This window comes from Centrocercus urophasianus, unplaced genomic scaffold (assembly GCF_019232065.1).
Source record: "Centrocercus urophasianus isolate 14NV4802_14NV808 unplaced genomic scaffold, USGS_Curo_1.0 seq_13, whole genome shotgun sequence".
NCBI lineage: Eukaryota > Metazoa > Chordata > Aves > Galliformes > Phasianidae > Centrocercus > Centrocercus urophasianus.
Genome location: NW_024884475.1, coordinates 9,135,109 through 9,152,944, shown reverse-complemented (window position 1 = coordinate 9,152,944; position 17,836 = coordinate 9,135,109).

The window sequence follows — 17,836 nt, the reverse complement described above, 5'->3', positions numbered from 1 at the left end:
AGATATGACCCTTTTTAGCTACAGGATACTTCAAAAAATGTTTCACAAGCTTTTACTCTCTGGAACACAAGAAGTTGACTCCAGAGCTCAAGCTGCAAAGAGCAATTGTAGCTGAAAGTATTTGTTTCAAAGCTCTGTGGAAGTAAATGAAAGTGTCATTTTGCGCTAGTGTGATAGGCAGCTACTCTGCCTTGTCAGAACAAGCAAAGTCCTGTAAGCTTTATCCCATTGCCACAGGCACTTGGGCACCTCTCTGGAAATCAATCACAGATTGGCCTGAAGAAGAGCAGAGCTGAAACAATGGCACCGGAGTAGAGGACCCTTAATGAAAGCCATTTGCTGGTCCACACCTAGGCTGTCTAGACAGCACCTCCTGTGCTTTGATCACTGATAAACCATTCTAAATGTTACCAGTGCCCCTTTTTTGTTTCTGTTTACAGGCAATCAGCAGGCCTCTGGCCATTGCCTCTATTTCAAAGAAACGCTTTTCATCTGACTGCAATCAAATAAAAAAGAACAAAGAGATGGACATTTTGGATATGAGATACTTATTTTCCTGTGATTTATACAATTCCAAATGAAGAGCGAAAACAAAAAAGTAATTGTGAGTGTACATGTGATAAATGTTCCTAATTAGGTGTTCCTCTAATAATCAGTTTGAAAGCAGATTTCCCTCCAGAATCAGCAAAAATTCTGTGCAATTTGGTGTGTGCACACGTGCTGCACAAAATGAACTTCTGATTTTCAGAGCTCTTTCTCTGAGTCATACTTCACTTGGCATTTTCTTCATTATTTTCTTTCTTTTTTTTTTCCTTTTTATTTTTTTCCTCTGTTTCCTTCCACTCTGAAAACTCCACACGAATTAAGCAGGTATTTTTCTACTTGGCCCACAATTATCATTGAGCCACAGAAAAGTTAGATCCATAGAAACTGAAAAATATATTTTTAAAAATGCTTTAAACTCATATCCTATGCTCGCCCAGCTTCAGTAACTCAGGCTTATTATTCATGCATACTGAGCTGTAAGTATTTAAAGATTTGTCTAAATATTGTGGTTTTATTTCTATGGATTTAAACAAGTTTTGCCAAACTCAAGCCCACAAATAGTGCTGAGATTGCCTTTAGCTGGATATCAGCGTTTGAACTTCAAACCTTCCCCATCTTATATATCCAGCAACTTGGAGTAGCCTACTTAAATTTGGCTTTTGAAACCTCTCCCAGCCCCTCCCTATGTAAGTCATGACAGTTAAGACATACTAAAGCCTCAATCACACACATTCTTTAAGAAAGCCTGAAACACTGTAAAGTCATGAAGAGATTTAATCTCATCTCTAATTTTGGCTCAAGCACTGCATTTTTTTAAAAACATTTCACTTGTGTAAGAAGTATTTGTATGCAGTTTAAAAACACTGAAGAAGGTCATTGTCTGAAGGCTTTTTTTTCTGTGTACCTGAAAATGAGCCTATGTCAGAACTCAGAATCAAGGCCAACTCTTTGACTCAACTGTAGTCTGTCAGAATTAAGGGTTTCTTTGCTTCCTTTTAAGGAGAAAATGAAGAAATTAGGCCATCAAAATTGCAAGCCAGATGGGAAAATATACCTTTTTGATAACATACTGTACTTAGACTGCTGAAGCTAACAAACGCTGTGCTCCTGGTTGACCAGGTGGATAAGGAAGCGCCTGCCTACCCACGCACCAAGGGCATGCATGGCATTTTAAGTCCCTATATAAGTATTGTCAAGCTAATAAAAATGTACCATATCGTGATAAAATTTGCAATTTACCACAAGGGCTTGACAAAGTCCTCTCCAAAATAACATATGTCAAGAAAGTAGAGGGAAAGTAGAAGAAAAAATTGTAAACCTACTTAAGAACATGAGCAACGGAAAGAAACTAATACTCTTCCCCATGTGGGTGCATATGCTACTCATTTGCTAAACAGAACTTGATACAATTTATCCGCACCTCTTTGAGGATACACTAAGCATGCAGAGGTTAAGCCAGGTTCCTACAATGTACACTTCTTACATTGGGCTCAATACATTGCAGGAGCAACCTCAGTAGAGCCTTCAGTTTCATAAGCCAGCAGTGTGCCCTTGTGGCCAAGAGGGCCAATGGAATCCGAGGGAGCATTAAAAAGAGCATGGCCAGCAGATCGCTAAAGGCAATGTTCTTCCCCATTCCTCCCCTGATGAGGCCACATCTGGAGTACTGTTAATAATTCTGGGCTTCCCAGTTCAAGAAAGACAGAGAACTACTGGGGAGAGTCCAGTAGAGGGTTCAAAGATTCTGAAGGGCCTGGAGCATCTCCCATACACGGAAACACTGGAATACCTGGGGCTGTTCAGCCTGGAGAAGAAAAGAATGAGAGGGGATTTTATCACTGCTTATAAATATCTAAAGAGCAGGTGTCAAGTGGGTGGGGGCAGGCTATTCTTGGCAGTGACAAGTGACAGGACAAGGGGTAATGGGCACAAACCGGAGACAGAAAGTTCCGTACGAACATCATGAAAGTTTTCTTTACTGTGAGGATGATAGAGCACTAGAACAAGCTGTGCAGAAGGGTTGTGGGGTCTCCTCTGGAAATAATGAAAACCCACCTGGATGCTTTCCTGCACAACCTACTGTTGGGAACCTGCTTTAGCAGGAGGCTGGACTAGATGATCTCCAGAGGTCCCTTCCCACCCCTACAATTCTGCAATTCTGTAAGGCTTATCTTTGGCCATGTGTTCTCTCAGATCAATATTATTTAATGTGAGAGATCCCAAGCTCCCTGATATGGGGCTGTGTAGGACAATCAACCAATATTTGAAACTTGACTTGCTTCTCTCTGCTGTTTCTTATCAAAAATAGAACATGTGGTTTGTTTTCTTTGATTAAAACAGGGCTGAAATTTCTGAAAATGATTTCCACTCCCAGAGTACTTACAGCAGTTTAAGTGGTGTCCCTTTAAGAAGAAACTTAAATAATGCAGGAGATAAAAGATCTGGTGACATAGTTTATAAACACACTGTGATTCTTACACATTGACTCAATGGTATAGCAGTCTCCACTCACAATCCTCTTATTCTTAGGAATATTCTTATTCTATTTTAATTCAGGAAGTCAAAAAACTTAACTGGTTGTAAATCTCCAAAGAAATGGAAAAAAAAAAAAAAGAAAAAAAAAAAAAAGAAATGGAACAATGTCCCTTGGATTAATACCAGAACAGCTTTCCCAGAAAGAAAAAATGCTGAAATCCTAAGAGTACCCAGTGACTTCGTGAACACACCACAGCTTTGAGCCAAAAGGACATTAAAAACAACAGAACTTTGCCTGACTTTAGTATGGTTTGAATGGAGCTTTTAATTATCTATGCCTGCAATTTATATACTTAAACACTTAGTGTAATTGGGAAAAATGGAGAAATAGGAGGGAGATTGAAAATACATGTTCTGCAGCAGTCTTTCTTCTTCTAGTTCTAGTTAGCCACCAGATCTGTCATGTGTCATTTTTCAGCTCATTAGGTGGGATTTTGGCAATTTCTGTATACAGTAAGAGGTATTGAGCAGTTGAAACTGGGAAGGTCAAATATTAATGCAATGTCATCATCCCTCATCGCTTCCAATGAAAAATTCTTGCGTAATTGTTTAATGCCATGGGCTGCTTTTGGTGAAACATGCTCATTTTTTCCAGTTTCTATTAACTCTTGAGTCTCACAGTTAGAAGCCATATGAGCAAAGAAACAGATTCAGATTGAATCAAGCTGTTTTTCTAAGATCACTGTTGTCCCATGTTAATTTGTTGGGACTTCTCTGTAATTAGAGAGAAGAGTCAGGAAAGGATGCAGCATATAATGCAGTAAGACCCCACAGCATATGTCCTTTTGCACCCACAAGCCATATAAATAGTACATGGGACAATGTTAAGCTAGCATTCACATGCTTTGGCCTGAAATCAACGAACTTGCATATGCACTGTGCTCAGGGAAGTTTTCCTTATGAGTTCAATAGCATTGCTCATGGGTGAAAAGCATTTACGTCAGTGCAAGTAGCATGGGGACTTTTTTGGACAAGCATCAGTAACTGCAAATATGAGATCAAATCCTTCTCTGCAGCGAATCAGCACACTTCTGGTGCTGACTGGGGGGTGGTCTGGCAATATGTGCATTCCTCCAACAGCCAAAAGAAGGAAGGTTTCCACAACACAAAGTAATGCTTTACAATCCTTACACTTTCTCCTTATGCGCTGTTTTCTGGGAAGTTTCTTCGGTAAAATTAGTAATATATCTGAGAACATTTCAGTGCTGAAGGCAGAAATGACTTTCCAGCTCCATCAGTACAAAGTAATTAACTGGAATAACTCAAGTGGAATAGATTGTCCTAGGAAAGCTCTCTGGTATGTGTGCACAGATAGTTAGAGTAAGTGAGTTTTAACTCAGACCGCAGATTCTGTGGAAACCTAAGGGAATTACTCTACAATGATTTCGCCTCTTTTTAAATCTCATGCTTAAACTGCTCTCATTAAATCAGTAGCAAAAAATACAGTCTTAACTTATTAAATTCAAATAAACTAAACATTACATTAATTAAAAAGCTAGCTCATTTTAATTTGCACCGCCTACAGAATTATAGTTGAGGAATAGCAATTTCCAGTCAAAAGACAGGGAGAATTGGCAGAAGATAAATAGTTTTTTAAGACAATGAAACTATAGGACAGCATCTTTTGTCTGGCACGGGTCTGAATCTTGCGTTTGCAAACTGAGACTTGCATTTTAACAGCCTGTTGCTCATCCTACACAGAACATCAGCATCTAACATACTCTTCCTCTTAAAAATTATCTCTGATGTTCTGAGAGAATTGCGTTCTGATTTATGAATCTGTATCATTAATCTCCTGATAAGCAAAAAGATCTGCATTCATAGGCAGAAGATGGGAAATATCTTACCAAAATATTTAACCTCTGTAGATACACGTCACTCCAAATTTCTGCCTCTAAAATAAATGAAAGTACATAAAATTAGAATGATATTCCCGCCAGTGGAAAGTCAGTGTGGAGCTTACAATTACTTTCTTCAGTTACATCCATTAACATGCTGTGTTCCAGTCCTTAAACGGTTATGTGATAAGTTTATATTTTCCTGTGTCATGAATACATAGATGTAGACAACGGAAGTAGAGGCACCTGAGTCTGCCTCAATCAGTCATATGTATTCCTGAGCAACGAAATGCAGAAATTAAGACAACTGAAGAGCAAATATGTTGTTAGTTTCTCATTTCCAAATGAGACTTTGGATAGTTGAGGAGCTAACCAAATTAAAATAAAGAATTTTTCCTCATTTCAGTGTCAGACAATATGTTCAGAGTCCCAGTGAATGTGTAGGTTTGTACTTGTAAGTGTCCATCTGTATCTGTACCTAGAGGTAATACTTTAGTACCATCACACAGCTTTGAGGGAGAAAGTCAACATATACCACACTGGCTGCAAAATTACCAAACAAAATATAATAATTTCTTTTATGCAAAATCTTGTAACTGTAAATGCATTTAGTGCTACCATTGTCAGAAATAATAGAAGAATAGAAAGTTTAGCTGTTCCCATTGGAGACAATTCTTTGTCTGAATGAAGAACTTCTTTTTGTTTTGTTTTGTTTGAAAAATGTAACAAATGCTTTCTTTGTTGGAAGCTTAATTAAAAGCAGATAAAAATCAAGAAAATATTTCTTGCATTCTTTCAAAATAGAACAAAATGTGCTTGCAATTGTGAGTTGAAAAGGAGCTGTCTTTCCATTTGTTAAAGAGAGACTGAAGATGCATTGTGTAGCCTTATCTGTATCTACCCGGTCTGTCACATAATCCTGTTAAAAACAGGCTTTCCTATTCAGCTCAAGCCCTTTCCAACAAAATTGCACTACCTTATACGTAAATGAGCTAGTAATTTTGCACGGTCCATTTTTATAGTTTAGGTAATAGCAGCACACACCCATAAATGTTTGTGAAGATAAAACAACTTTAGCATGAAAGGATGACTATGTCATCCCAAAGGAATAAGAATTACAGGAAGAACGTGCCCCTGTGACATTACCCTGATGTACCCTGAAGATACTTAAGGGAAATAACAACAAAAAAAAAAAAAAAAACAAAAAAAAAACCACCAACAACAAAAAATCCTGCAATATAAATTATGCACTGACAACTACATTTCCAAGATGTCCTAAAAATGTGATGTCTATTTAACAGCAAACTGCATCACTGAATTTTTTCTCTGTATCTGTTCCCACAGAGCCATGGCACAGATCTTGTAGACAAGCATAGAGAGAAGTGGATATAGTGCCTAAAACTACTATCATGACTTCTGAAGTTACTTGTTATACATTTTTCTACACAATGATTTCAGAATGTCTGATGCAAGGAGACATTGCTCCCAGCTGTGATACAGACAGCCCTGCGTTCCACAGCACTACACGTAAATGCTTAGCGAGAAGAACAGGTTAACAAAGCATCGGGCAAACGGTTTCTTTGTTCACACCAGTGCAAAAATAACCAGACAGGCAAATGCTGGCAGGAGGCTGTTTTAAATTCTGTAACACATAAAACAATTTCTCATTAATTAATTCAGTCATTAGCAACAGTTTCCCTGAGGGTAGTGTAACCTGAACAGGATATCACAATTACAGCACTCTTTCCTTTTTTAAGCTTGTCAGCATTTGACATGAAGAATTTATCAAATAAGACATCTCTGTTCAGCAAACTCTTAAGCAGCTCTTACTGACTTCCTTTATACATTATTTCTTACTTACCCTCCTGGTAGCCAAGGTCTGGAAGAACATTGAGAGTCGCCGTACCTTTTTCTCTTTGATACCTGTAAAATCTATATTACTTTATAATTCACATGCATACCAAAATGTCATGCATCTACCCTCACAACACCACTTTTTAGCAGCTACAATTTCAAAAGTAGTTCTGCATCTCTCTTCTTGGAGAAGAGAAGGCTCTGGGGAGATCTCATTGTGGCCCTTCAGTACTTATAGGGAGCTTATAAACAGGTGGGAGACCGACATTTCACATGGTCTGATAGTTACGGGAGAAGGGGGAATGGCTTTAAACTGAAAGAGGGAAAAAAAGGGTTAGATATTAGGATGAAATTCTTTACTTTGAAGGCTGTGAGGTGCTTAAACAGGCTACCCAGAGAGCTGTGGCTGCCCCAGTCCTGGAGGTGCTCAAGGCCATTCTGTATGGGGACCTTTGCAGCCTGATCTGGTGGGAGGCAACACAACCTAAGCCATTCTATGATTCTGTGATTCTATAATACTGAATCATTTTTAAAGATCTGCCTGCTTAGCTAAGTGTTCCAAGAATGCAATAAGAAAGCAGAATTGGATCCACAACTTGCAGTCTTTTGCCACTACATTTGTCCCTCATGGATGGATTGTCGCATGTCACAGCAAATAGCTTGTACAGTCACTAGTCTCTATTTCACTCTGTGCTGAAGCCCAAGACCCAGTCATTTTGCTGCTGAGCAGGAATATCTGGAATTCAGGCCAAAGCAGGCTATATTCTTGTAAGGTAGGAAGTGGGTCCAGATGAAAACTGCTGGGAGCTTGCTCAAAAAAGCCTGGAATGCTCAGTCCTGTCCTAGTGTTTCTAAACTCCATTAAAGACTGAAAAAGAAGAGGAATAAAAGCTGCAGAGAGTAAAAAAAAAAAAAAAAAAAGTCCAACATTCTTTGTGAACCTATGAGTTTCTCTGAAGATATAAGTTCATAAAACTATAGAATCATAGAATTATTATGCTTGAAAAATCACTAAGAACATCTAGTTCAACCACCAACCCATACCTGTGACCGTTCTATAATATGTCACTCAGTGCAACATCTTCCCTTTTCTTGAAGTTCTGACGTTCCTCACATGATTCATATGAAAAGATGAGTCTTGTAAACAGAAAAAACTTAGCAAAAAAAAAAGAAAGTTCTCGTTACTTAGTCTATCCTTGAAACAGAGTGAATGAAATACCAAATATGTGCAACTCTTTACGGCTGGTAACACAACTGACAAAGGTGTTTGGCCCAATATTTTAAGGTCACCTTAGAGCAGCCACTACAAATTGTAATGTTCTGATTCAGGATAGGAAAATTTGTTCTTAGAGTCTAATCATGGAAAAAATAAGAAGCTTTTGCATCCACTTTTTTTATATGTATAGTTGGAGGATATCCTGTCCCCAGAGATGTTCAAGGCTGGATGAGACTCTCAACACGCTGATTGAGCAGTAGGTGTCCCTGTTCATTGCAGGGGAGTTGGACTAGATAACCTTGAAGGGTTCCTTCCAAATCAAACAATGTTTTTATATAATTCTATGATTCTACTGTTGGTCTAGTTATAGAAACATTCATAGAAAATTTTCCAAAAAACATCAAGTTCATAGATCCTCAGTCTTCAGTCTTAACTATTTCCTTCTGAATAAAACAGCATACTGCCAAGACTGAAGATCTTATCAAAGGTGAAACATGTATGAGGATTTTGGCTGAACTTTGTGAAACCACTCATGTGAACATTCACTGATTCATGCACTTAATTTCAAATGCAGTAAAGTCTCATAGTGCATAAAGCAAAAGACTGATATGTCTAAGACAAAATATTTCATGTGAGGTTCAAGGAGGAGCCTCCTTTGTAGGAATGCCACATTTACATTCTTCATTTTGCAGGAAAGAGCGGAGCCTCAGGCTGACTGAGAAAATGTTAATTTTCCCAGGCTGTGGTCACATCCCTTTTTTGCACAGATGTGTGAAAGGGGAGCTTTTAAACATGATTCACTATGCTACAAGTCAGACTCAACTCATTTGAAAACAAGCATGTTCATGTGATGTTGGAAAAAATAATTTCTGCTTAAATCTTGTGAAGGCAAGATTACTCCTTGTTAGTGAAATAGAGGAAGCCCATTGAGAGCCACAAACATGTCTGGTTCACACTGATCTTGGATAGGAATTAGGTATCTGCTGCCATTCTCTTAAATTCCGAGGCTCTACCAGTCATAAACATATCCTAAATTGCCACAGTTTGGAATTTCCTCAATAACTGATTTTTAATTTAACCTTTAGAATCTTTCTGGAGAAAGTGGTGGCAATGGTGGTATTCAGAGCCACAAAAAGCTTTGAGAAGTTAGCAATTAACTTTGCAGTGGACGTATTTAGTATAAGTTCACAGAATTTGTACATTATTTTAAAAAAGAGCCTCTAATTCATTTCATTAATTTATAGCACCGTCGCCCTCACAAGAAGAGTGACTACTGCTCTTGTAGTTTGTGCCTGACACTCCCTGATGATGTTGTGAAGTCTTTCTGAACATATGTGGTCAGAACTTCAGTGAGAAACTTTCCGACCACATTTTATAATGGTAATGACCAACACAGCCTGTCTGTGTTGTAGCTGCAAATAACAATTTAACCAGAGAATTTTATCCAATGGAAAAATCAATATAGTTTACAACGAGTGCATGTCTTAATAGCCACAGGGCAGCCGCTAATATTGTCATTATAGTCATACTGGCCTTTATTAATTTATGTTTTTCCTCTTAAAGAAAAAATCTATGTGAGCAATAATCATAAGGGAACACCTCTACATTCATTTGCTTTTCAAATGTGCCTAAATTATTTATTTTGTCTAATGAATTTATCTTGTACTAAGATCTTAGCTATTGGTCCTTGCCCTGGAGCTTTAACTGGCACTGCTGTCAGTGGTAGCATTGACTGAGTGAGAACTGAGTGTTTGGGGATAACACTAATGGGAACATTCTAGAAGTGAGCAGCCCATCTAAATCTCTATGTTGGCTAAAAGTACATTAAAGTGGCAGAAAGCAATCTACACATTTAATCATGAAGAGTTGTTTTTAATATTGTAAAATGTTCATATATCAAAGAACTTTAATGTCTGAGGCTTCTATACTGGTTAGGGTTTTACACGTGGTGTTCTACAAAATAAAACAAGAGGAAGCTGAACACCTCAGTCCCCTGGGGTACTTTTTCTCTGCCCACACCGTGAGTGACATACCCTATTGAAACGCTGATATCCCAAAAGCTCGAACTATGTATTCCACCTGTAGTTTTCATTGGATGACATTATAGTACAAACACCTATGCATTTTCTCAAGTGCAAAGTTAGGACAGCTGAACAACTGAAAAGTTTACAAAATGACATTTACTGTATGAAAGAGACAATCAGCTTGAAGCTTACAGTACATTAGATCTGTACACAGTATATGTACCTATCCATCCTATTCTTGACAAGCTATTCCTTTCACAGAACAGATCTTGCACTATGGTCTCGAGAAGACTTCAGGAGTAACACTAATCTCAAAGCACAGAATCAGTTAAGTGCCATATCACACAAAGAAATGGGACCAAGGACAACGTTTTTCTCTTCATATTTTAATATACATCTTATTAGAAACCTCTGCAATATTTGTGAGCATCTAGGACATTTTAGGTCAGCGGTGACACAAAAGGACCTTGACCTATGCTATTGAGGTTTCCATTAGGAGTAAGATTTCTGAGCTTGTTTTTGCCAATACCTCCTGTGCGATTCCAGATAAATCTTATCTTTGTTCACATTTATTGTCCTTACCTCTTTAATGTGGTGCACTGTCTGTCTTTCACTCTGTGTCTAGTTTAACAAGTCCTTATCTTGAGAACATTTGGGCACTATTGTCATAAGCAGAAGTAGAACAATGTAGGCTTGAAAATATCGCGTTGCTTCAAGACATTTTATTTCTCAGTTCTTTCAAATGAAATAAGTTAAAGAGGGAAATGTACCATACACCAAAAACTATGCAAAAATTCAGGATAAACTGATTTTCACCGGGTTTTCCCTGATTACAAGCATAAACTGCAAGCGCACTTCATTTCAGAGGATCTTAAGAGGCAGACAGATTATCTGCATCCTTACCTTGGACAGAGATGTCTTGATGACCGAATCAGGCAAATTTAATGTCTAGAGTGTATAACCAAGATGTTATAATTTTGTATAACCAAGATGTCATAATTACAATATAATCAAGAGAGTAAGGCAAACAGACAATGATCACAAAGAGAATAAGTGGAAGAGCTTACCCTTGGGTTGAGCTCACCAGAAGATACCAAAAGAGGGGATCTCCAGAAGAGATCCTTCCCCTCTGGTAGCCAGCTCTTAAATAGGTCCAGGAGGGGTGGAGCCTGGCTCCACCCCTTCCGGCAGCACAGGTGAATTGCCTTCACCTGTGCTCCTCTGGCTGACTCAAGGCTCACCTCAGCTGATTAATCAGAGGTTCAGGCCGTGACTCAGCAGTTCCCATACACTAGAGACTGCTAAAATTTGGGCAGAACTATGCATGAAAGGATGTCCTAAAGGGACTCTGACAGGCTCAAGAGGTAGGCCAAAGTGAATCTCATGAAGGCAAATGCAATGCCTTGCACTTGGGTCAGGACAATCTTGAACATGAATACAGGCTGGGCAATAAGTGGATTGAGAATGACGCTAAGGACAAAGGCTTCTGGATCAAAAACTCAGTGTGTTCCAGCAATGTGTTCTTGCTCTTAAATGAAATCTTAAATGTGGAAAGAATTGTACCTGTCCATAGAGGGATATCTACGAAAACAGCACAGGGCACTGATTAGAACATGAAGAGTCAAAGTATTTGGGCATGATAATCGGTGATGTCATACAAAGGATCTTCCTAAATCAACTACTACCTTGCATTTCCTGCACTCTCCCTTGCAACTCAGCACACATAGAACACTGAATAATTTAATCTAAATATATGTTCTTTGATCAAATTAAGTGTGTTTCTTTTGGTTCATTTTTCTGGAAAGCACAAATACAAAAATTTTCATGGAAGGCCATGGGCTTTGATGTACTGCAAATCTGTTTGAAAAAAAAAAAAAACCGTTATGCTACACTACAAACTGCATTTGTATTGATTCCTTGCCTTGGCAGATGACGGGAGGAACAGGAAGGAGTGGTGATTATTCATTTTATCAGCCCTAAACAACTCCTCTTTATTAGGGATCAGAGACAGCTTATTCTAAAGAAGTCAGAGTAGTAGTTCTTCTCTCAGCATGAACTTCCTGCTTAAATTAATTAAAACTAATTTGCAGATTCAAAAGGCACCTGCTGAAAGGAAGGCTTAGAGGGGCTGGAATGAATGAGTCCAGGATGATACCTGCCAGGTGGCCTGCAACCAGATTAGTTGAAATCAAATTCTTTGCTAAGCACAACTGTAGCTCAGATAGCCATCCCTGAGTAGCTGTTTTTTCCTGAGATAGTGACAGGACAAGGAAATATCTTCTTAGCCATTTCCTTTGCCACAGACAGCACCCTAGGAATTACTGCTGTGAGCTCCAGATGCCAATGGACTGAGTGCTGAAACTCCTAGCTAGACAGTTGGAGGATCAAAAAGAAAGCTTAAATTTTGTGCTTTTTTTTAGCCAGTCCTCAGCATTGGTCATGCTTTTGTGTGACTTTTTCCTTCCACACACAAATGAAATAGGTTCATTCTGCTGTGTCACAATGGAAAGGATGGTAGTTCCTCTCAAGTGCATGCAGAGAGTGGTGTGGATTGCCTTGCTCTTAGCTTTCTTGTAAAGATGTTGAAGATTCTGGTTAAAGTCTGCGCCTGAGCACTGAATGTAACTTTTTCAAGCTTTTCTTTGAATTTCTCAGTTAAATAAGCTGGATACTTTCATGTTGAGTATGCTCAGTTAGAAGGCTCTTTAGCAGAGATGGAGTTTTTGCCGAGGGAGATCATGATACTACTACTGTGTTTTTCAAGATCCTCTTTTGAATACTTTGCTCAAAACTCTGCAGTGTAGGCAGAAAAAAAAAAAAAAATGCCACCTGCTGTATATACCTACCAAGTATAATCCTCCAAATGAAATGATTTGTTAAATTTTGTCGTGCTATAAACATACGTTGGAGATGACAGATAAGAAATTTGGCCACTTCAACTCTGCTGCCAGTGTTCTAAAAACTCCTGAATGATCACTGGGAATAAGGCAAGTTGTCATAATGTTGCCTAAAGCAAGAAGTCCCAGTCACTGAACTTCTATTTACTGTTTGTCTCCTGGAGGAGCAGGAGGCTGTGTCCCAGTATGTAGACACAGATAATACACGAGGCAAATGCTACGCTGATACCCATCCACTGGAAACTGAGATTCTGCTTGATTGTTCTTCAGAGCTGTTAATTTCTTCTTTGTAACACAAGGAGCTGGTTAAGCATGGTTTTGCCAGAAATAAAGATGTTATTTTTAAATAAAGAATTAGAGCAAGCATAGTTCCCTTTGAGGCATAGAAAGCATTTCTTTTGGTCTCAAAGTCTCAGCAATTCAATCAATTTTTTAATACATTCGGAATAACAAAGAGAATTTGCCTTACTAGAAAGGGGAGGAAGTACAATATTTATGGATAAAATTATGAGAGAGAAATTAAGAGTAACATTTCGAAGGCTCATTATTTGCATTTTTTCTTAGTTAATTGGTTTGCATCATAAGAAGCAGAAGGGCTTTGAAAGGACCTTGTTATGTTCAGTGGTGGTTAAAGGGAGAAATTTCTCTGAGTAGCTCTTTCCATTTATAATTTTCCTATGATAAATTGCTTCAAAAATTCCAAAAAGGGTTTTTTTTCAGATTGCAAGGTGATGTCTGAAAAGCAGTGAGCCACAGAGCTGGGTGGCCAGGGAACTTTGTAGGAGCTGTCTAGGATGAAAGAGATCCTTTGGTCCATAATGCCAGTCAGCCAAATGCAATTCTAGATGTAACCTGGAAACAGGCAATTAACTTGAGCAGTGAACCAAAACCATGAGTAGTTCCAAAAGTCTTGGCTTCTCTGGAGCAGCTGAGCCACCAACCTGAAGCTGTTTAGTTCCCAGGTGGCCTTGCAGGCTGGGGCTCCATAGTGGCACATAATGACAGAAAGTAGGTTCTAAAGCATCTTCCAGCAAAAGAATTAGTAGATCTAACACACCTGTGCAGAATATTTCAACTTTTGACAAAAATCTGTGATGCCAAAGTCCCAAAACACGATGCTAGACCCCAGATTGCTGCCAGGGAGGTATCTGAAATCGAAGCTGGCCCTGATGTATAAGACCTGACCAAATTTTCCAACTCCTACCTACTATTTATTCATAAGACTTAGCCATCAGCTTTCCCAAATCACATAATGCTTATTTGTAAGTCTAGGTGTTGACTGCCAATGAGATTTGGACAACCTATTTCTGACATCATTTTTAAAAAGCCACACAGTCTCATATTGTTAATTCCATTAAGCCAGACATCGATCTCCTAAGGCACAAATACCCTATTTCCTAAAGTTGCATTTGAGGGTTTTAGCATAATATCTTTATAACTGGATTTTCTCCACGAATACAATAGTTTTCTTTGAATATCAAACCCCACCCCCAAAGAAAGCAAATTAAAATTTGGCAGCCATTTTAAATTCACTGGCCAAAACTAATTCTATGAATTTATCCATTGGCCTATAAAATGAAAAATAAGTCTTCAAAGCTGCTGAATTTGTTTACAGGATTCTTTGAAAAAGTACTGCTGAGTGAATAATTTATAAAAATGAAAGTGTGTAACAAGTGTTGTTTCTTTTACTGCTTGGATAATTTTCTTGAATACGGCTTTTCTTTTACATGTGTTCATTTGATCCTTGGACTCTATAGGCTTACACAGATTTTTTTTTCCAATTTTCATTTGTTTCATAGCTATAATCTAAGTTGTGATGTTGAATGGTTGGCCAGGGATATTTTTCATGTTTCCTGATAGTATGAACAAAAATTTCACAGTCCTTTATTGTTTTTTGGTGTTTTTTTTTGTTTGTTTGTTGGTTTTTGCTATGACAGTACTGAAAATAAATTGGATTTTGTTTTCATTCTCCATACTTTAATTTTCTTTAGTTGTATTATTAAGAGTTTAGAACTCTTTTTAGCAGCACTCAGAGAATGTATGTGGTAAAGTAATTCCACCTAAAATTTTATTTACAGAGCTTTATTTTCTCCTTGCTGTTTCATCAAATTGTTAAAAAGCAGATTATATTAAATTACTACTTAATGAAGGATTACATTTTACCTTGGGCTAACTCTTCTCACAGTGACATAAAGAAAACTAAGGAAAATGACACAGCTTGTGAATAATTGCCATATTTCAAGCCAGAGGCAACTTCATTTCAGTGGTGGACTAATGCTTAGGAGCTTGTACAAAATTCAAACTTCCAAGAGCAACACTAACTTGAATGCAAGTTCTTCTCAACACACATCTTTGGATGGCTCAATGGTGAAATCTGAAGTATATTCTCAGTGGCTGCTCTTACCGATTTAAAAATTCAAAAGCCTCACTGCACTGTGCATGTCACTTTTTACCACAAGAGTCACATTATAGTTACTATAATTGCTCTCTGGAAGCAAGATATAAGCCTGTGTTTAAAGGAACACATTTTAATGAAATTTTAATTATGTCATTGTTACAGATTGTTCTATCAAGCTAAGTAACTCAGCCTGTTGGCCTGTTGTTTTTGGTGATATGATTTGTTTGTTTTGCTTTACTTTGTTTTTCTTAAAGGAAATTCTGTTGGAATAATGTCTTTTAGATTCTCTTCAAGATGGATAAAATTTTCAGCGGAGCTGGAATCTTTCTATAACAACAATTTCAAAAAGTGGAAACTTTTCTAAGTGCAAACACCAGCGTGTGAAACAAGGGCAAGCGATGGCTGGGTGTCTTCCATCTACATGGTACTGCTATGAAGGTAGCTGGATATTCATTTGATGGGAATAATGTCTATGCTGACAGTACATCTCGTTTATGCTAACAGAGGGATTTGACACATTAATTGAAGTGTAATTGGAAGACTATTTTGAAAGATCCCTTTGGTATCCAAACCAGAATGATGAGAATCGTGAATATTCTAATTTCTCTTTCTTTGCAATTCCTTTAAAGAAAGAAATCCTTCACTTCTAAATTCACATTCAAAGTAGCTGGAAAAGATCTGGCGCAAAAGCACACCTTACCTCACACACAGAAGTGTCTGCACCAGTCCTGAGACATGAGGTAGCCAAGACTCTTCCTATGGGGATGGATAGGTCTATGGGGAACTCAGTAATTTATCCTGGTAATTTCAGGCCCAGTTTAATGCCATTCCTCAGTGGAGACAACACACCATTTGAAAGCAGTTTTCCTATCTTACCAGTGAGCCATTTCCAGCGATTCTCCTCCGTTCAGGTTGCTGATGTGTGGTACCTTACTCGCCAGCTGCCAGGTGTAGATCATAGAATTACAGAATTATAGAATTGTTTGAGTTGGAAGGGATCCCAAAGGCCATCTACTTCAACTCCTCTGCAATAAACAAGAACATCTACAGCTTGATCAGGTTGCTCAGAGCTCAATCCAGCCTGTCCTTGAATATCTCCAAGGAAGAGACATCCACCATCTCTCTGGGCAGCTTGTTCCAGTACCTCTTTATCCTTATCGTAAAAACTTCTTTCTTATATTCAATACCAATCTTCCCTCTGTTAATTTGAAACCATTTCTCCCATTGTCTTATCACTACAAGCCCTGCTAAAGAGTTTGTCCACTTCCTTCTTATAGCCTCCCTTTAGACACTGAAAGGCCACTGCCTGGACACCTTAGGGCCTTCTCTTCTCCAGGCTGAACAGCCCCAGCTCTCTCAACCTATCCTCATAGAAGAGATGTTCTATCTCTTCATTCATTTTAGAAGCACTCCTCTGGATATGCTCCAGCAGATCCCTGTCTCTCCTGTACTGAGGACTCCACATCTGGATACAGTACTCCAGATGAGGTCTCTGCAATGCAGAGAAGAGGGACAGGAACACCTCCCTTGCCCTACTAGACACACTTCTTTTGGTGCAGCCCAAGATATAGCTGGCTTTCAATCCCAAGAAGGGATTGAAAATAGAACACAAAATATGGACTAAATGTCTTTGGTGCAAGGTCATTAATTACAGTCAGTGACTGACCCATTATTACCTCTCCCTACTCCATAATAATTTCTTTACTGTGCTCATGAGTTACTTCCCAGTAATATTTATTCACCCATAAGCTATAGTGCAAAGCTACAGAGCTACAGAGCCAAGCTACATGGCATAGTGAGGCACCCCAATTAGTGTAATCCCTTTTCACTGCCAACTGCTGGCTGTTGAGAAAATATATTGGATTCGGTGGGTTTTCTCATGGGTCCTCATAGAACTGAAAGAGCAGTGAGGATCTGAATAAGAGGCAGATGGCTGGTAGAGACAAAATTAAATGAGGGGTTATGGAATGCCTTTTCACGGATTTTAGCCAGGCCTCATTAACTACTCGGGGAAATGGACATTTGGACACAGGAAAAAGACCCTGAAAAGAAAATCTGGAAATGGTAGAAATATCTAATAGATATCTAATATTTTATGTATCTGCTGTTTATTTTATATGTATATGTTTATTATAGTTCTGAGCTCTAGTTACTTTCTTACCCTACAATTGATTTGTGTATGTATTTTAATAATGAAAAGAAAACAAGAAAAATGTAGGACTTTGGTGAAGGAAATGAACAAACAAACAAACAAACCTCTTCCATAAACTCCACATCAAAAAGTAACTTCTTTAACTTACAAATAACATTTCCAAATTTTTAAGAAAAGGTCTGTGCCTTGTGATCTGGTATGGGTGTTCTCCAGAGGGGATCCCAACATACGCTGTAAGAAGAACATCTTACCTTCTTGGAAAATTTCCTAAGGAATATGACAGAAGCATACGTTTAAAACAAAATGGGGAAAAGAAGGTGCTGCTGGTGGTGTTTGCTTTGTTTACCAACCCATCCAAAGAGAAGATATTCTATTA